The sequence below is a fragment of the Mustela erminea genome, chromosome 14 (genome assembly GCF_009829155.1).
Source record: "Mustela erminea isolate mMusErm1 chromosome 14, mMusErm1.Pri, whole genome shotgun sequence".
Classification (NCBI taxonomy): domain Eukaryota; kingdom Metazoa; phylum Chordata; class Mammalia; order Carnivora; family Mustelidae; genus Mustela; species Mustela erminea.
In genome coordinates, this window is record NC_045627.1 from 19,572,242 (window position 1) to 19,588,484 (window position 16,243).

The 16,243-nt window shown below is 42.4% G+C and overlaps 1 protein-coding gene across 2 annotated transcripts in view; it reads left to right on the top strand.

Annotated features, from left to right (window-relative positions):
• Window positions 1–16,243, top strand: part of PRKG1 (protein kinase cGMP-dependent 1) — a 1,242,789-nt gene that overhangs the window by 348,695 nt on the left and 877,851 nt on the right. The gene's annotated exons all lie outside the window — the stretch shown is intronic.

A 16,243-nucleotide genomic window follows, 5' to 3' on the forward strand; every position in this document is an offset into this window, starting at 1 on the left:
AGAGAAGCAGACAGAGAGAGAGGAGGAAGCAGGCTCCTCGCCAAGCAGAGAGCCTGATGTGGGGCTCAATCCCAGGATCCTGGGATCACGACCTGAGTCGAAGGCAGAGGCGTTAACCCACTGAGCCACCCGGGTGCCCCTCTTCCCACTTCTTAATAAAGAAATTAAGATTGTAGATTGTTGGGGCACCTGGGTGACTCAGTCACTAAGCGGCTGCCTTCGAACAATGACTACTGTTACACTGAAAAGAAATAAAAAATTTAAAAAAATATATGACCAAAAAAAAAAAAAAAAAAGAAAAAAACGCTGCATTCGGCTCCAGTCCTAATCCTGGGGTCCTGGTATCGAGCCCCACATCAGGCGACCTGCTCAGTGGGGACCCTGCTTCCCCCTCTCTCTCTGCTTGCCTCTTTGCCTACTTGTTATCTCTGTCTGTCAAATAAATAAATAAAATCTTTAAAAAAAAATATTGTAGTTTGTAACAGATATATTTAAGTGAAAATTTGAGAGAATGCAGTAAACTAAGTGAAATCAGACAACTGTTTTTGTGTGACTTCTTATAGCATAGTTCCTAATTTGATGGCTATATTTACACATTTTGGGGTACTCAGAAACAGAGGCAAAATTATTTGAGAGACATTATATCTAAAGCCATTGTTTATGATGAAAAATAATACTAACAAGAACTCACTTTTCTTGTTGTCAAGATATTTTCCACATGAGTCTACCTTTGCTAAATTTGACATCTGCCCAGCATACTTGGTTTTGGAAAGATGCTTTCCAATTAAAATGAAATGTCAGTCTGGGGCATTGGAAGTAGAATACCACCACGCCACATCCATCTGCCTTCTTCTGTCTTAAACTGAATGCAGGTTTTGTAAAACTCATGTGTAATCTCTCTCCAGTGAAACAATGAGATCCTTCTGACTGAAAGTAACAGACTTTCTCAGTCAAACCTTCTTACGCAGTAACAAAATGTATTTTCCAGACACAGAGTCAGCTTCGAAGCTTGGTTCAATCAGGAGCTCAATGAGGGGCTCCCAGGGGGCTCAGTCAGTTAAATGTCTGACTCTTGATTTCAGTTCAGGTCACGATCTCAGGAGCGTGGGATTGAGCCCAGTATCAGGCTTGGTGCTCAGCGGGGAATCTGCTCAAGATTTTCTGTCTCTTGCCCCCTTGCCCTCCCTCTCTTCTTCTCTTTAAAAAAAAAAAAAAAGGTGGTCAATGATATTGCCAAGCACCCCAGGTTCCATCCATTTTCACCACTCCACTTTAGGATGGACAGTCTCCCTAAATCTGGTTATTCTCACAGCCACGAGATGAATGCCAATGACCACTGAGGCCACCCACCCCAGGTTAAGGAAAGAGGGAGAAAGAGCAGATTTGGATCAGTAAATATCACTGGAGGAATGTCAACATGCTAATTATCTTAAAGTCATGAATATATACTCTAGGAATTGAGTGGGACATCTTAGCTTGGTTCATGTTGGAGAAACATGGATATGTGAGCAAAATTAGGGTTCTTTTAACAGTGGGGAAGCTCAGGAAAGGAGGAGCATTATGGAACAGTGGTGGTAGAGAGCTTCTGGGGTTCTCCCTAATGAGGAACGGGCGCAGTCCATGCCTGTCCTGGAGACTGCATACTATCATGTACATTTTGACCTTATGCATGAACTGCTGGACAGTAACTTATGCTTGAACTGCTGGACAGTAAGATAGTAGTTGCATGACCAGCCAAATAATACTCCCATTGGAGAAAAACTAAAAAATCTATTTTCAAGGAAAATCTGATAGTTTTCCTTGATTCTCAAAGTCTTATTTTATGTACTTCTCCTTGGACCTATTTATGTGTGTCTCTGGGCCCAAACTCGAATCATTTCATAAGATTACTTATCTTAACTTTTAAATTATTTAAACTATACTCCTCAAACAGGGTAGACATGTTCTGCAGGGATTCTCAGTGGTGCTCCAGGAAATACAAAGATCTACTGGCCAAATTTACTTTGTTTATTATTAAAAGAATATCAAAGTCAAAAATGTTTGGGGAGAAAACAAGTAATTTAAGAGAAAATCATTCGAAATCTTCATTTCAAATCTACCAAATCTCTCACATTAGAATGAAAAATGTTCAAAAACAAATTTTTGCACTGACGGCTGCTTCAGGCCACACACCATGTTCACTGTCAACCTGCCTTCTACCCTCCACACCTCTCCCTGACTTGTGTACTCATTCTCGAACATTTTGGTGGAAGAGCATTTTAAGATTTGTAGCAAATTGGGGTGCTTGGATGTTTCAGTCAGTTAAGCAACTGCCTTTGGCTCTGGGCATGATCCTAGGGTCCTGAGATCAAACCCCGGGTTGAGGCTCCCTGCTCAGTGGAGAGTCTTCCTCTCCTTCTGCGCCTGCTTGTGCGCGCACTCTCTCTCTCTCTCTGTCAAATAAATAAATAAAATCTTAAAAAAAAAAGATATGCTACAGATTAAATGTATAATCTTCCAATACAAAAGTTGACTTTCAAAGAGTTAAATATTTTGTTGCAATGTCTTAAGATACCCTGTTAGTAATCCATACTGGTGGGTAAATGCCTAAGAAACTTTCTCTTACCCCCTTCTTTGAAAATGAATCCTGCCTGAAAATGCAAGACAGGGGGTACCTGGGTGGCTCAGTCAGTTAGGTGTCTACCTTTGCCTCAGATCCTGATCTCAGGCTCCTGGGATTGAGTCCCACATTGGGCGCCCTGCTCAGCAGAGAGGCTTCTTCTCCCTCTCCCACCACCTGCCACTCTGCCTACTTGTGCTGTCTCTCTGTCAAATAAATAAATAAAAATCTTGAAAAAGAAAAACAACAAAAAAAAAAAACCTTAGGCAAGGCTGTACAGTGATCTTTATTGGCTGAAGAAATAAAGCTTCCTGTCCTGGACGGTGATACCTCTGCTCCTCAGCCATAGTACTGACCCGTAGGGGGACATCCCAAGCCCCAAAGGAGTCCAGCGAGGACCTGACCTCGTTCCTCCTCTGAGTGTGGGGCTAGTGCTCTCACCTCCAATGTTACTGCTTCCTCTGACAGATCCCATCAGCAGGAAAAGCTGAGTGCATCCGTCTCTCTATGTGACTGGTCTGTCACAATGTTTGAATTTCCTTGATTTGTGTAGGGGTTTTGTGAGTTCTTTATTCTTGGTATCCCACCACCCCCATACAGTACAGTTTAGGGCCAGTGAAAATCTACTCAGTGGGAGCAGATGAAATCCAGAGCTAGGTGGGTAGAGCACAGCTCCCTTGGCAACATTATGTTTGACCCCATAAAGAGATGGTGATAATTAATCTTTTACCATAAGCCGGGCCTGGTGCCCAGTACTTCACAGGGCTTATGTCTATCTCCCACCAAGGCTGAGGTAAGTGACTCCCCTCAGAGGAGTGAGAGAACCTGCCTCAATACCAGAAGGGTGTGTGTTGGGGCATTTGTGGGAGAGACTACAGACTTGTGTTTCTTCTCTGCGCTGAAGTATGAATACGTCCACTGGCCCATTGTCACGGTGAGGGTTGAGAGCCATTCTGCCGTCATCTCCAATGTCACTGTCTAAGCACAGGTGCTTTGTTAAGACACAAATAAGAATTTTCAGTATTTTATTTTATTTATTTTTAAAGATTGTATTTATTTATTTATTTGACAGAGAGAGAGAGAGAGACAGTGAGAGAGGGAACACAAGCAGGGGGAGTGGGAGGGGAGAAGCAGGCTTTGCACTGAGCAGGGAGCCCAAAGCGGGGCTCAAACCCCAGACCCTGGGATTATGACCTGAGCCGAAGGCAGATGCTTAATGATTGAGCCACCCAGGTGACCCAAGAATTCTTAGTATTTTAAAGAGAGAAAATACGAAATTGCCTATTTGAAGTTGTCATTGTGTGTGTGTGTGTGTATGTGTGCATGCACACTTCAGCTAGAGACACACATTTCAGCTAGATCTCAGTGTTGTACCTGGAAATTCAGGGACCCACGATATTGGATAGATGATATAAGAGATTTGTAATCTCCTGCCCTAATTGGGCTTACTTTCCCTTGAAAAGGCAAGATGCAGGCTGATAATTATAACATTAAGGAACATCAGCACTGTGGCGCTAAGGAGAGGCAGAGAGGAAGCCTAGGGCTCCTGGAATAAACAGTATGAACCATTTCTGAACATTTCTGCACCAGCCACGGTGATGAGATCATTACTTGATCTTACCCTGTGAGATGCTCTTGTCATCCAGATTGTAGGGGTGCATAAGCAGAAGGTTGGGAAGATGGAAGGATTGGCCAAGGTCAGCAGTGGGGCTGGATCCGGGATGTGGACCCGGCAGTCGGTCTCACGTGGCCCCAGCCAGCTCTTCATTTACTGTCGACAAGACAGACTGACAGAGGCCATTACAGGTGGCCCCCTCCCGAGTCCGTAACACAGATGACGAGGGAACTCTGACCAAGGGGCCGTCAGGTGGATACCAGTGTGGGTGGGGGCATTCTACCTCCGGTAACTCAGATGAGATGTTAAATGCCTCCTGATCACCATATCTGTCCTCAGTGGGCTGAGATGCAGAAATTCCATTCGTGACATCCAAGAGTACAACTGCACAAGGCAGTATACCAAGAATGAAGTCACTAGAAACTCCAAGTTGGGAGAGTCTGTGTAACACCCTAGCTCCAATGATGGATATCCCACTTTATCCTAATGTCATGTGACACCTTTTCTCTCTCACATTGGTTTCATAGAGACACTCACTCATCAATGGATGAACCTGATCAAAGCTGCTCTTTCCAGATCTTTATGTGTTTTTTTTTTAAAGATTTTATTTATTTATTTGTCAGAGAGAGAGAGAGAGCAAGCACAAGCAGGGGGAGCAGCAGGCAGAGGGAGAAGGAGAAGCAGGCTCCCCACTGAGCAAGGAGCCCAATGTGGGACTCAGTCCCAGGACCCTGAGATCATGACCTGAGCTGAAGGCAGATGCTTAACTGACTAAGCCATCCAGGCATCCCTTCCATAAAGGCATTGGGTCTGTGTTGTATAAGAGAAGGACGAGTTATCATGTCTTTCAGAATGAACGGAAAAGTCTGGATGGCCGATAGGGGGTGAACGAACCACACCCATGACTTGTCTGTTTTGATCTGAGATATCAGAAGACAGATGAAGTGTCTTTGTCCTTTGCTGTCTGAGCTCAGGAGCCGAAAGATGAAGGAGCCTTCCCTCAGGGCATGACTGGCAATGACACACGAATGGCGTGAGGGTCCCCAGAATCAGACAGATGAATCTGAGTTCTAACTCCTCCAATTCAGAGCCATAGGACCTTTTTTTTTTTTTTTTTTAAAAGATTATTTATTTATTTATTTGCCAGACAGATCATAAGTAGGCAGAGAGCAGGGGGTGGGGGAAGCAGGCTCCCCACTGAGCAGAGAGCCCGATGCGGGACTCCATCCCAGGACCCTGAGATCATGACCTGAACTGAATGAAGGCAGAGGCTTATCCGACTGAGCCACCCAGGCGCCCCAAGCCATAGGACCTTTGATAGATTTTTGATGTTACTAAACCTTAACTTTCTCATCTATGAATGGGTTGCTACCCCATGGGCTTGTTTAATTGTGAAATCAGAGGCCGCACACCTCAAGTACTTAGCATGGTCCTAGCACATGGAACGTATTCAGGGAAGGGAGATGTCTTTATTACTCTGATTTCCATTTATGTCTTGCAGGCATGTAATATAAATTCCAGAATCTTTTAGCTTTGTTTACATTCTTTAAAATTACTCTGCCATTGTAAAGTTACTTGTAGTGTGTTTCTTTCCTTTTTTTTTTTTTTTTTTTTAAATTCCCTTGAATGTTCCTAAGGGATAATTTTTCAGACTTTGCAGAAAGGAAAATGGAATCACCTATATGGTGACTTGTCAGGATTATTCTGTAGGTTCTTAATAGAAATCCCTTTGTATCCTGTCGTCCTTGCTGCCCCACACTGTGCTGCTTCTCCTGGATACCAAAATTAAATCGATGCTGAAACATTAATCAGAGAAGAGCTTTTGTTGTCGCTTTCCCCCCTTTTTGAAAAGAAAACTAATAGGTTCAGTGGAGATATAATCAGCCTGATCGCACTGGACAGGCCCGTCTTACTGCAGAATTTTTTTTTTCTTCTGATTCCTGTCTTGTGGAATTCGGTAAAATTAAACTGGGCCCTGAAATTCTTTTTTTAAGGGTTGTCCCGTTAGTTATAAGGTGAAGGCAAAATTGCCCACGGTTCTGCTCATCTGGGTGGCCGGTCTTGGGTGGGGCTCCCTGTGCAGATATTCCCCACGAGAGTAGTTAAGTAGGCAGGAATGTGGATGCCACCAGCGCATTCATGGTGTGAACAGGCTTTTCTTGCCACCCGTGTTTTCCCGGTGCGGGAACTGCAGATTCTTTCTGGAGGGAAACGGGTGGCAAAGACCCAGGCTGCGGCACGGCTGATGTTAGCGCTTCTTTATATAGACAGAGCCTGCTACACCTGCACGTTTTGGTAGTCCCGTATTCGTTAGGACGATAACATTTTTTCCCTCCCGTGATAGGACGCAGCTTCTCAGGCAGAAGCTGGACGTCGCACACCTCCAGAGTCTTATTTTAAAACATTGCTACTGTGTTGGTGGCAAAGACCATTGTAAAGAAGAAAGGATTCTAGTAAGAAAATGTAGGTGATCCAGAACCATGACTGGCAGTGCTGCTGGAGCAATCATGACTCCCCTTCTTCTTCTTCTCCTCCTCCCCCCCTCCTCCCCCTCCTTCTCTCTCTTTTCCCCCACCCCCTCCTCCGTCTCCTTCCCCTCGTCCTCCTCCTCCTCCTCCTATAGTCAGAAGGAGGATAGGAAGGGACAATAGTCAGGAGCCCCTATTCTTAGTTACCGTTGTGCTATAGCACAAGGCATATGGTACGCTTTCCATAAATGGCTGTTAAAGGAAGACGCTGTTTTCATACTTACGGTGCCCAGGATGTAGTACAAGAGCCTGGGAATGGCAGGAACTGGATAAATATTTGCTGGATTGAATGAGTCTGCTCTATTAGCGCAGCTCTCAGCAGGGAGTCTGAAGGACCCATCTCCACACGGCAGATGGCGGGGGAGTGTGGAATGAGGGAGATCGTTGAGTCACCCCAGGTAGGCAGGCAGATTTTTAGATGATATCAGGCTTCCTCTGGAGATTGTTGAAGGGATCTAAACCCTTCGGGTGAAAACAAATTCCATGATAAAGATCTGTGGCCAAGGAAGCAATCACAATCGGCTGAACCCTGCCTGACTTCCCAGTAAAGGAAGGCACGTCTGTCATTCTCTCCTCAGTGACAACTCAGACCCACAAACATGGGATGACCACTGAAAGGAAGACACGCTGTTTTTGGAGAGAGCTGGCAAGGCCCCTCCACCTGCCGGCTCAGTGTCGGTAGCAGATATTCGGTAGGGGGAACGCATTGATTTTTCTCGTATAAAAGCCTTGATGGTTAGTTCTTGGGAAGAAACCTCTTTCCCCACCCTTCAGAAACTTGGTTTTAACAAGAATGCAACAGAAAGCCTTATATAGTTTGTTGTATGCCAGAAATAGATGTCAGTGGTCATGTCCTGTGGTGCTTAAGATTTCTTGTCCTTTCCTATCCGTTAACTGCAGTCCAAAAGAGCAAAAGAGTTTCTCATGTAATCTCTCCTTTGACACATGAGAGCTCCAAGACACAGTATCTATCGGAGCATCAATTTCTGGAATTATTAAAAAAATGAAACTTTTGAAACTCTTGAAACATGCTTTAATATTCAGAAAGAAAATGCAACCCACACTCTGTGCAAGGCATCTTGTTAAATGCCACATGGTCTCCAGTAGTGTTCAGTAAGTTTACTTTATATATTACAGATTGTTTGATTTTATTTTTCAAAGGCATATGCTGCTGTATTAGTTACGCATTGCTTTGTAACAAATTATCCCCTAGGTTTAGTGATTTACCTATCAGTGATAGCATTACTTCTCGTGGTTTCTCTCTGAGCCAGGAATTTGTGAAGGGCTCGGTTGGGGAGTCTTGGGATTGTAGCTAGGTATTGGCAAGGTCAACAGGGATCTGAACAAAAGATTCGGGCTGGATGGCCCATTTCCAGGGAGCTCACACATGTGGCAAATGGGTGCTGATGGCCAGGGAGATCTTGTCTCTTCCCATGGAAACCTCTCCTACAGAGAACGGTCTGAGAGTCCAAGATGATGCCTTTAATGCTTTTCATGATTTAGTATCAGAAGTCACACAGTGACTTCTACCACACAGTGACTTCTGCCATATTCTCATGGTTGGGGCATTCTAAGATGTCCTCTTAGGTTACAGGGGCATCGGGGAGAGGGGTAGGATTAGACACAGCTCCTCAGAGTCAAGGGATGACCCTCTCTGAAGGAATGTCACTGCCACATGGGATGACAGCAGGTGGCCTGGGATGTATGTTGGTGCAGCTGGCTTTGGAATGTACATTCTACCACAACTGGCAAAGGAGAAGTGGAACACTATCCCTCCGAAGACTGAAGTCATGAATAGGATGGAACGCCTGCTTGCAGAGAGCTTGTGGTCACACAGAATTAGACATGACAAGGAAGGGCATGAATGGTCATTTTTTTTTTAAGATTTTATTTATTTGGCAGAGAGAGAGTGAGTGTGAGCGCACAAGCAGGGGGAGCTGCAGAGGGAGAGGGAGAAGCAGACTCCCTGCTGAGCAGGGAGTCCAACATGGGGCTCGATCCCAGGACCCTGAGATCATGACCTGAGCCAAAGGCAGAAATAACTGACTGAGCCACCTGGGCGTCCCATGAATGGCCGTTTTACAAGCCCAAACCAGAAGCCTCTATGAACCCAGAGAAGGGATAATTCCTTGGGTGGGGGTGGGGGGAGGCTTGAAGTTTACCTGGGTGGAGGAGCTTAAATTTTCTTTGGCCTCTGAAAACTTATGTCCACTCTTGTGAACTACCTTCTATCACCGATTCTTGTCTACTATGGGTGTGGGCTTCCCAGTGTGTTCTCATAATGCTCCAATATGTACAGATTTTGTACAGATTGTCTAGAACCAGCTTTGAGAATCAAGTTTGCTTTTACTGTGAAACTTTCATCCTGGTTTAGAAACAAGGTATTATTTATTGGGGCGTTTCAAAGGTTTTTCCTGTCTGAGAAGGTGTGACTTAGGTTTTAGAAGTTTAATTTAGATTTGTTGAAGTGTCTGTAAATTTACATAGATATTGCTTAAAATTCCACTTGATGTTGGAAAACAGCCAGGATACTCTATTTGCGGTCTTTGAAAGATTAGGGCTGTGCCTTTTAAAAATGACTGAAGGATTCATTTGGAATTAGTATGTATGGCATTATCCTAAGCCTATATTTCCCCACGTAAAATTCTTTACAGTCTGTTCTAGTGAAAACAACACACAATATAATTTTTTAAAATTAAAACTCTAATTCAAATAGCCTTAGAATTAATAAGAGATGGATGGCCCAGTCAAGTCAAACATCTGACTCTTGATCTCAGCTCAGGTCTTGATCTCAGTGTTGTTAGTTCAAGCCCCACACTGGGCTCCATGCTGAGTGTGGAGCCTACTTAAAAAAAAAAGAAAAAGAAAAAGAATTAACAAGAGTGGATGGTTGTATATCTGCAGGCACTTTTGCCAATCCCATGGAAATGCAAGGTGTCCTCAGAGGGTCAGGTGGGCCAGAGGTCCAGAGAGCCACCACATCTGCAAGGCGACCTGGCCAGCTTGTTGCCTAGCAGCTCATTCTGATAGGCATCAAAGAACTATGATCATCAACGCTTTTAGTTTTATTGAAATCAGATTTATTCAAAGGAAAAGTAGGCCACATTGGATTTTTTCCCTTTTTTCAGTGCACAGGAAACTGCTGAGCGTGACTCTTGCCAGCCGAGTACCAGGAAAAAAGGCAATGCTCGCTTTCTGCCGTCACGGCTGTCTCAGTGTTAGGGGCGGGGGTTTCCTGTGATTAATCATATCTCCACATGCAAAATAATTTATGGAGTTAGTTCTTAGATGTAGATATGGAAGAGTGATGTTCAATGCCGGGCCGGAGAGCTAGTCCAGAATTTCTAAAATACTGGGAAAACCCTGCCTTTTAGAGCCCTGCTTCTCCTTAGTAAGCAAAGAAGGGCATTTTTAAGTCTGGACACAGTTGCTGAGGAGCTCCTGAGATATCCCACTGGAAACATTACTGCTTATAACTGGAAGTATTACGGAAGATGTTAGTAAAGGATTATGGTAGTCTTTCAAAGCTAATTAGATGGTTGTCACTTGCAAAGAAAGAAAGAGAAAAAGAAAAGAAAAGAAAAGAAAAGAAAAGAAAAGAATAAAAGAAAAGAAAAGAAAGGAAAAGAAAAGAAAAGGAAAAGAAAAGAAAAAGGAAAACACTGCTTTTTATAAACCTGAGCTGAGGAGCCCAAGAAGCCCGAGGAGATGTTAAGGAATCCACGAATGCACCTGCTGAAACCTGAAATGTAGGAATTCAGTGGAACGTGGTGTAGCATCAGGCCTGTGAAACAGAAACCAGATTCTGATTTTGCCCCCTGTATTTGTGACCTTGGCCAGGTCACACAAGTGTACTTATCTGTCTAGATTGTCCAGTTCTACAAAAAAAGTGATAAAAGAGATCAGCCTCCAACCTGTGGGATAGAATGTTCACTAGCCATCATTTTATTTTGTTTTAATTTATTTTATTTTATTTTATTTCATTTCATTTTACTTTATTTTATTATTTTATCATTGTTTTGTATTGTATTGTATTTTTTTATTGTGTTACGTTAGTCACCATACAGTGCTTCATTAGTTTTTGATGTTATGTTCATTGTTTACATACCACACCCAGTGTTCCCTGCAATACGTGCCCTCCTTAATATCACCAACAGGCTCACACAGGCACCCCCACCCCACCTCCCCTCCAAAACCCTCAGTTTGTTTCCCAAAGCGCGTATCTCTCATGGTTCATCTCCCCCTCTGATCATTTTAAATGAAGTTAGCTGATCACGGGAGAACACTGGCGGGGAAGCACAATTCCTGGTTTCAAGTTCTAGCTCAGCGGCTTCTTAAGTCAGGTGCCCCCAGGGGAATGTTGGAAATTCTCTGGTTTTCGGTTTACACACCTGTCCCTTGGGGGTTGCCACAGCCGCCTTGTCAACCTTGTAGATTAGGGAGAGGGTGAGATGCAGAAACAGAGAAGGGATCATCCCTGACATGGAAGGTTCCTCACGGGGTACACACTTATTACGGCCACATGACAACGGCGGCCCTCTGGGCTTCATACAGGCATCATGGTTCATATTCTGAGATGGATGCTGCTGGCCCCGTGCGCCCTTTAGTTGTTTCTATGGCAATGAGAGTCCTCCTCATTCTCTTGTGGAGTCCTCACATTTTGGAGTGAGGGACACATTTCTAGATAAGCCCTGGGAAGAGTGGTAAGCTGTTCTCTGGGCAAACTCAACTGCTGCTCATGAGCTAGCATGGGCTAGAAAAGGAGTCAACTACCCCGGACACATCCCCTGAGAGACTGGTAGAGAGGAGGTGATAGCTTATTGGAAATATAGAGTAAAGGCAGTTTAAAAAAAAAAAAAAATGTGCTGTGGAAGCTACAGGATATTTGAGGACACTTAGTAGCTCTCTGCGCCCTGGGTGACAGAGAAAGGTTCTTTTCCAATAAAAGATTGATGGGATTCTGGGGTGTCTTACTGCTGGAAGTGGGAGTTTTTGGAAGTATGTGTATCCAAAAAGAAGGACTCTTGAACAATGTTGCAGGCTTGCTCGAAGCACTCACTACAACCAATGTCCCCACAACCCCAGGGGAATGTGTTTAGCCTGATCTCCATGCCGGGACCTGCTGGGAGGGGTTTTTGTCTGAGTTCGTTAAGCCTGTTCAGCGGGATGGGCACTGGTATTGGACCCACTGGCCTGGTTATGGTCGCTTTGCTCTGCTTCAGCTCTTGCCCAGGCGCACACTCACAAAATAAAACCCTCCCCAATGCAGATTAGGAAGATTGTGACCCAGAATCGCTCCTAGCCTCTGAGTCACAGTCTGGGTCACACAGAAAATTACTAGTGAGATGAATTGAAATGTTTTTCATGAAATTGAAAGGCCTTGGTTCCATGGTGAGGAATTTAAGGGTTTTGGTTTTTTTTTTTTTCCACTTAGGACCTCTGAATTAGAAATGGTTAAGGGTTATCTAGTCTAACCATCCATCTGATGCATGAGAATGACCATGTGACTGTTTTTGAAATGCCAAATTATACATATTGGCCACTGTTGGCTCTTATTAAGGCAGAATCTCTGACATAAGTCATTCCTTAAATAAAAGTACACACAGAAATTATGTATATTATTACCGACATTGTTAGATCTTTAACTGTTACTTCTAAAGCTCATTTTCCATCTAGTTTCATTAATTTTAGTCAGTCCATTTAAACTATACTACTCAGTTTCTAGCTTTGCCTAGTAACATTTTTGTGTGTGTTTCCCTACATTATTTGTAATAAAACTATAAGTATAATAATATGGAAATAAATGAGTTTAATATCATTGTTTACTATCACCTATAATACTGCCCCTCCTACACACTCCAGAATAGACCAATAGAAAATATTGTTGCATTCTGTTTAACAGAATCAAAATTATCCTGGGACACACCTACAACAAAGTCCCCTGCCCCCATTTTATTTATTTATTTATTTATTTTTAAATTGTTAACATATAATGTATTATTTGTTTCAGGGGTACAGGTCTGTGATTCATCAGTCTTACACAATTCACAGTACTCACCGTAGCACATACCTTCCCTGATGTCTGTAACCCAGCCACCCCATCACTTCCACCCTAACAACCCTGTTTGTTTCATGAAATTAAGAGTCTCTTATGGTTTGTCTCCCTCCACATCCCACCTTATTATACTTTTTCCCTCCGTAGCCCCCATGAACCCCAGCCCTGCCTCTCAGTTTCCTCATATCAGAGAGATCATATGATAATTGTCTTTCTCTGATTGACTTACTTTGCTTACCATAATACCCTCTAGTTCCATCCATGTCACTGCAAATGGCAATATTTCATTTTTCTTGCCTGCATAGTATTCCATTGTATATCTACTCCACATCTTCTTTATCAGTTCATCTGTTGATGGACATCTGGGCTCTTTCCACAGATTGACTGTTGTGGACATTGCTGCTATAAACATTCGGGTGCACATGCCCCTTCGGATCACTACATTTGTATCTTTAGGGTGATTACCCAGCAGTGTGATTGCTGGGTCATAGGGTAGCTCTATTTTCAGCTTTTTGAGGAACCTCCATGCTGTTTTCCAGAGTGGTTACACCAGCTTGCATTCCTGCCAATAGTGTAGGAGGGCTCCCCTTTCTCCACATCCTTGCCAACATCTGTCGTTTCCTGACTTGTTAATTTTAGCCATTCTGACTGGTGTGAGGTGATATCTCATTGTGGTTTTGATTTGTATTTCCCTGATGCCGAGTGATGTGGAGCACTTTTTCATGTGTCTTTTGGCCATCTGGATGTCTTCTTTGCAGAAATATCTGTTCAGGTCCTCTGCCCATTTATTGATTGGATTATATGCTCTTTGGATTTTGAGTTGGATAAGTTCTTTAAAGATTTTGGATACTAGCCCTCTATCTAATATGTCATTTGTAAATATCTTCTCTCATTATGTCAGTTGTCTTTTGCTTTTGTTTCCTGTTTCCTTTGCTGTGCAAAAGCTGTTGTGTGTCTTGATGAAATTCCAATAGTTCATTTTTGCCTTTGCTTCCCTTGCCTTTGGGGATGATTCTAGGAAGAAGTTGCTGTGGCTGAGGTCAAAGAGGTTGCTGACTGTGTTCTCTTCAAGGATTTTGATGGATTCCTGTCTCACATTGAGGTCTTTCATCCACTTTGAGTCTATTTTTGTGTATGGTGTAAGGAAATGGTCCAGTTTCATTCTTCTGCATGTCCAGTTTTCCCAAAACAATTTGTTGAAGAGACTGTCTTTTTTCCATTGAACATTCTTTCCTACTTTGTCAAAGATTAGTTGACCATAGGGTTGAGGGTCCATTTCTGGGGTCTCTGTTATGTTCCACTGATCTATGTGTCTGTTTTTGTGCTGTTACCGTACTGTCTTGATGATGACAGCTTTGTAATAGAGCTTGAAGTATGGAATTGTGATGCCACCAACTTTGGCTTTCTTTTTCAACATTCCTCTGGCTATTCAAGGTTTTTTATTGTTTCATATAAATTTTAGGATTATTTGTTCCATTTCTTTGAAAAAAATTAATGATATTTTGATAAGGGCTGAATTAAATATATAGATTGTTTTCAGTAGCATAGACATTTTCACATTTGTTCTTCCAACCCATGAGCATGGGACGTTTTTCCATTTCTTTGTGTCTTCCCTAATTTCTTTCATTAGTACTCTATAGTTTTCTGTGTACAGATTCTTTGCCTCTTTGGTTAGGTTTATTCCTAGATATCTTATGGTTTTGGGTGTAATTGTAAATGCGATGGACTCCTTAGTTTCCCTTTCTTCTGTCTTGCTGTTGGTGTATAGAAATGCAACTGATTTCTGTGCATTGATTTTATATCCTGACACTTTCCTGAATTCCTATATGAGTTCCAGCAGTTTTGGGGTGGAGTCTTTGGGTTTTCCACATAAAGTATCATATCATCTGGAAAGAGTGAGAGTTTGACTTCTTCTTTACCAATTTGTATGCCTTTTATTTCTTTTCGTTGTCCGATTATCAAGGCTAGGATTTCCAGTACTATGTTGAATAGCAGTGGTGATAGTGGACATCCCTGCTGTGTTCCTCATCTTAGCAGAAAAGCTTTCAGTTGTTCCCCATTGAGAATGATACTCGCTGTGGGTTTTTCATAGATGGCTTTGATAATATTGAGGTATGTACCCTCTATGCCTACACTGTGAAGATCAAGAAAGGATGCTGCACTGTGTCAAATGCTTTTTCATCATCTATTGAGAATATCATATGGTTCTTGTTCTTTTATTAATGTATTGTATTACATTGATTGATTCCTGGGTGTTGAACTAACTTTGCAGCCCTGGAACAAATCCCACTTGGTCGTGGTGAATAATCCTTTTAATGTACTGTTGGATCCTATTGACTAGTATTTTGGTGAGAATTTTTGCATCTGTGTTCATCAAGGATATTGGTCTGTAATTCTTCTTTATGGTGGGGTCTTCGGTTTTGAGATCAAGGTAATGCTGGCTTCATGAAATGAGTTTGGAAGTTTTCCTTCCATTTCTGTTTTTTGGAACAGTTTCAGGACAATAGGTATTAATTCTTCTTTACATGTTTGGTAGAATTCCCCTGGGAAGCCATCTGGCCCTGGCCCCTTTATGTGGGAGATTTTTTATGACTGCCTCAATTTCCTTACTGGTTTTGGGTCTGTTCAGGTTTTCTATGTCTTCCTGGTTCAGTTTTGGTAGTTTATATGTCTCTAGGCATATGTCTCTTGCATCCATTTCTTCCAGATTGTCAAATTTGCTGGTGCATAGTTGTTCATAATATGTTCTTATAATGATTTATATTTCTTTGATGTTGGTTGTGATCTCTCCTCTTTCATTCATGATTTTATTAATTTGGGTCCTTTCTATTTTATTTTGGATAAGTCTGGTCAGGGGTTTATCGATATTATTTATTCTTTGAAAGAATCAGCTCCTAGTTTCATTGATTTGTTCTGCTGTTCTTCTGGTTTCTATTTCATTGATTTCTGCTATGATCTTTATTATTTCTCTTCTCCTGCTGGGTTTAGGCTTTCTTTGCTGTTCTTCCTCCAGCTCCTTTAGGTGTAGAGTTAGGTTGTATACTTGAGACCTTTCTTGTTTCATGAGAAAAGGGTGTATTTCTATATACTTCCCTCTCAGGATTGCCTTTGCTGTGTCCCAAAGATTTTGAACAGTTGTGTTTTCATTATCATTTGTTTCCATGAATTTTTTCAATTCTTCTTTAATTTCCTGGGTGACCCATTCATTCTTTAATAGGTTGCTCTTTAGCCTCCATGTATTTTAGTTCTTTCCAACTTTGCTCTTATGGTTGAGTTCTAGTTTCAAAGCATTGTGGTCTGAAAATATGTGTGAATTATCCCAGTCTTTTGGTACCAGTTGAGACCTGATTTGTGATCCAGGATGTGATCTATTCTGGAGATTTTTTTCATGTGCACTAGAGAAGAACGTATATGCTTTCGCTTTGATATGGAATGTTCTGAATATA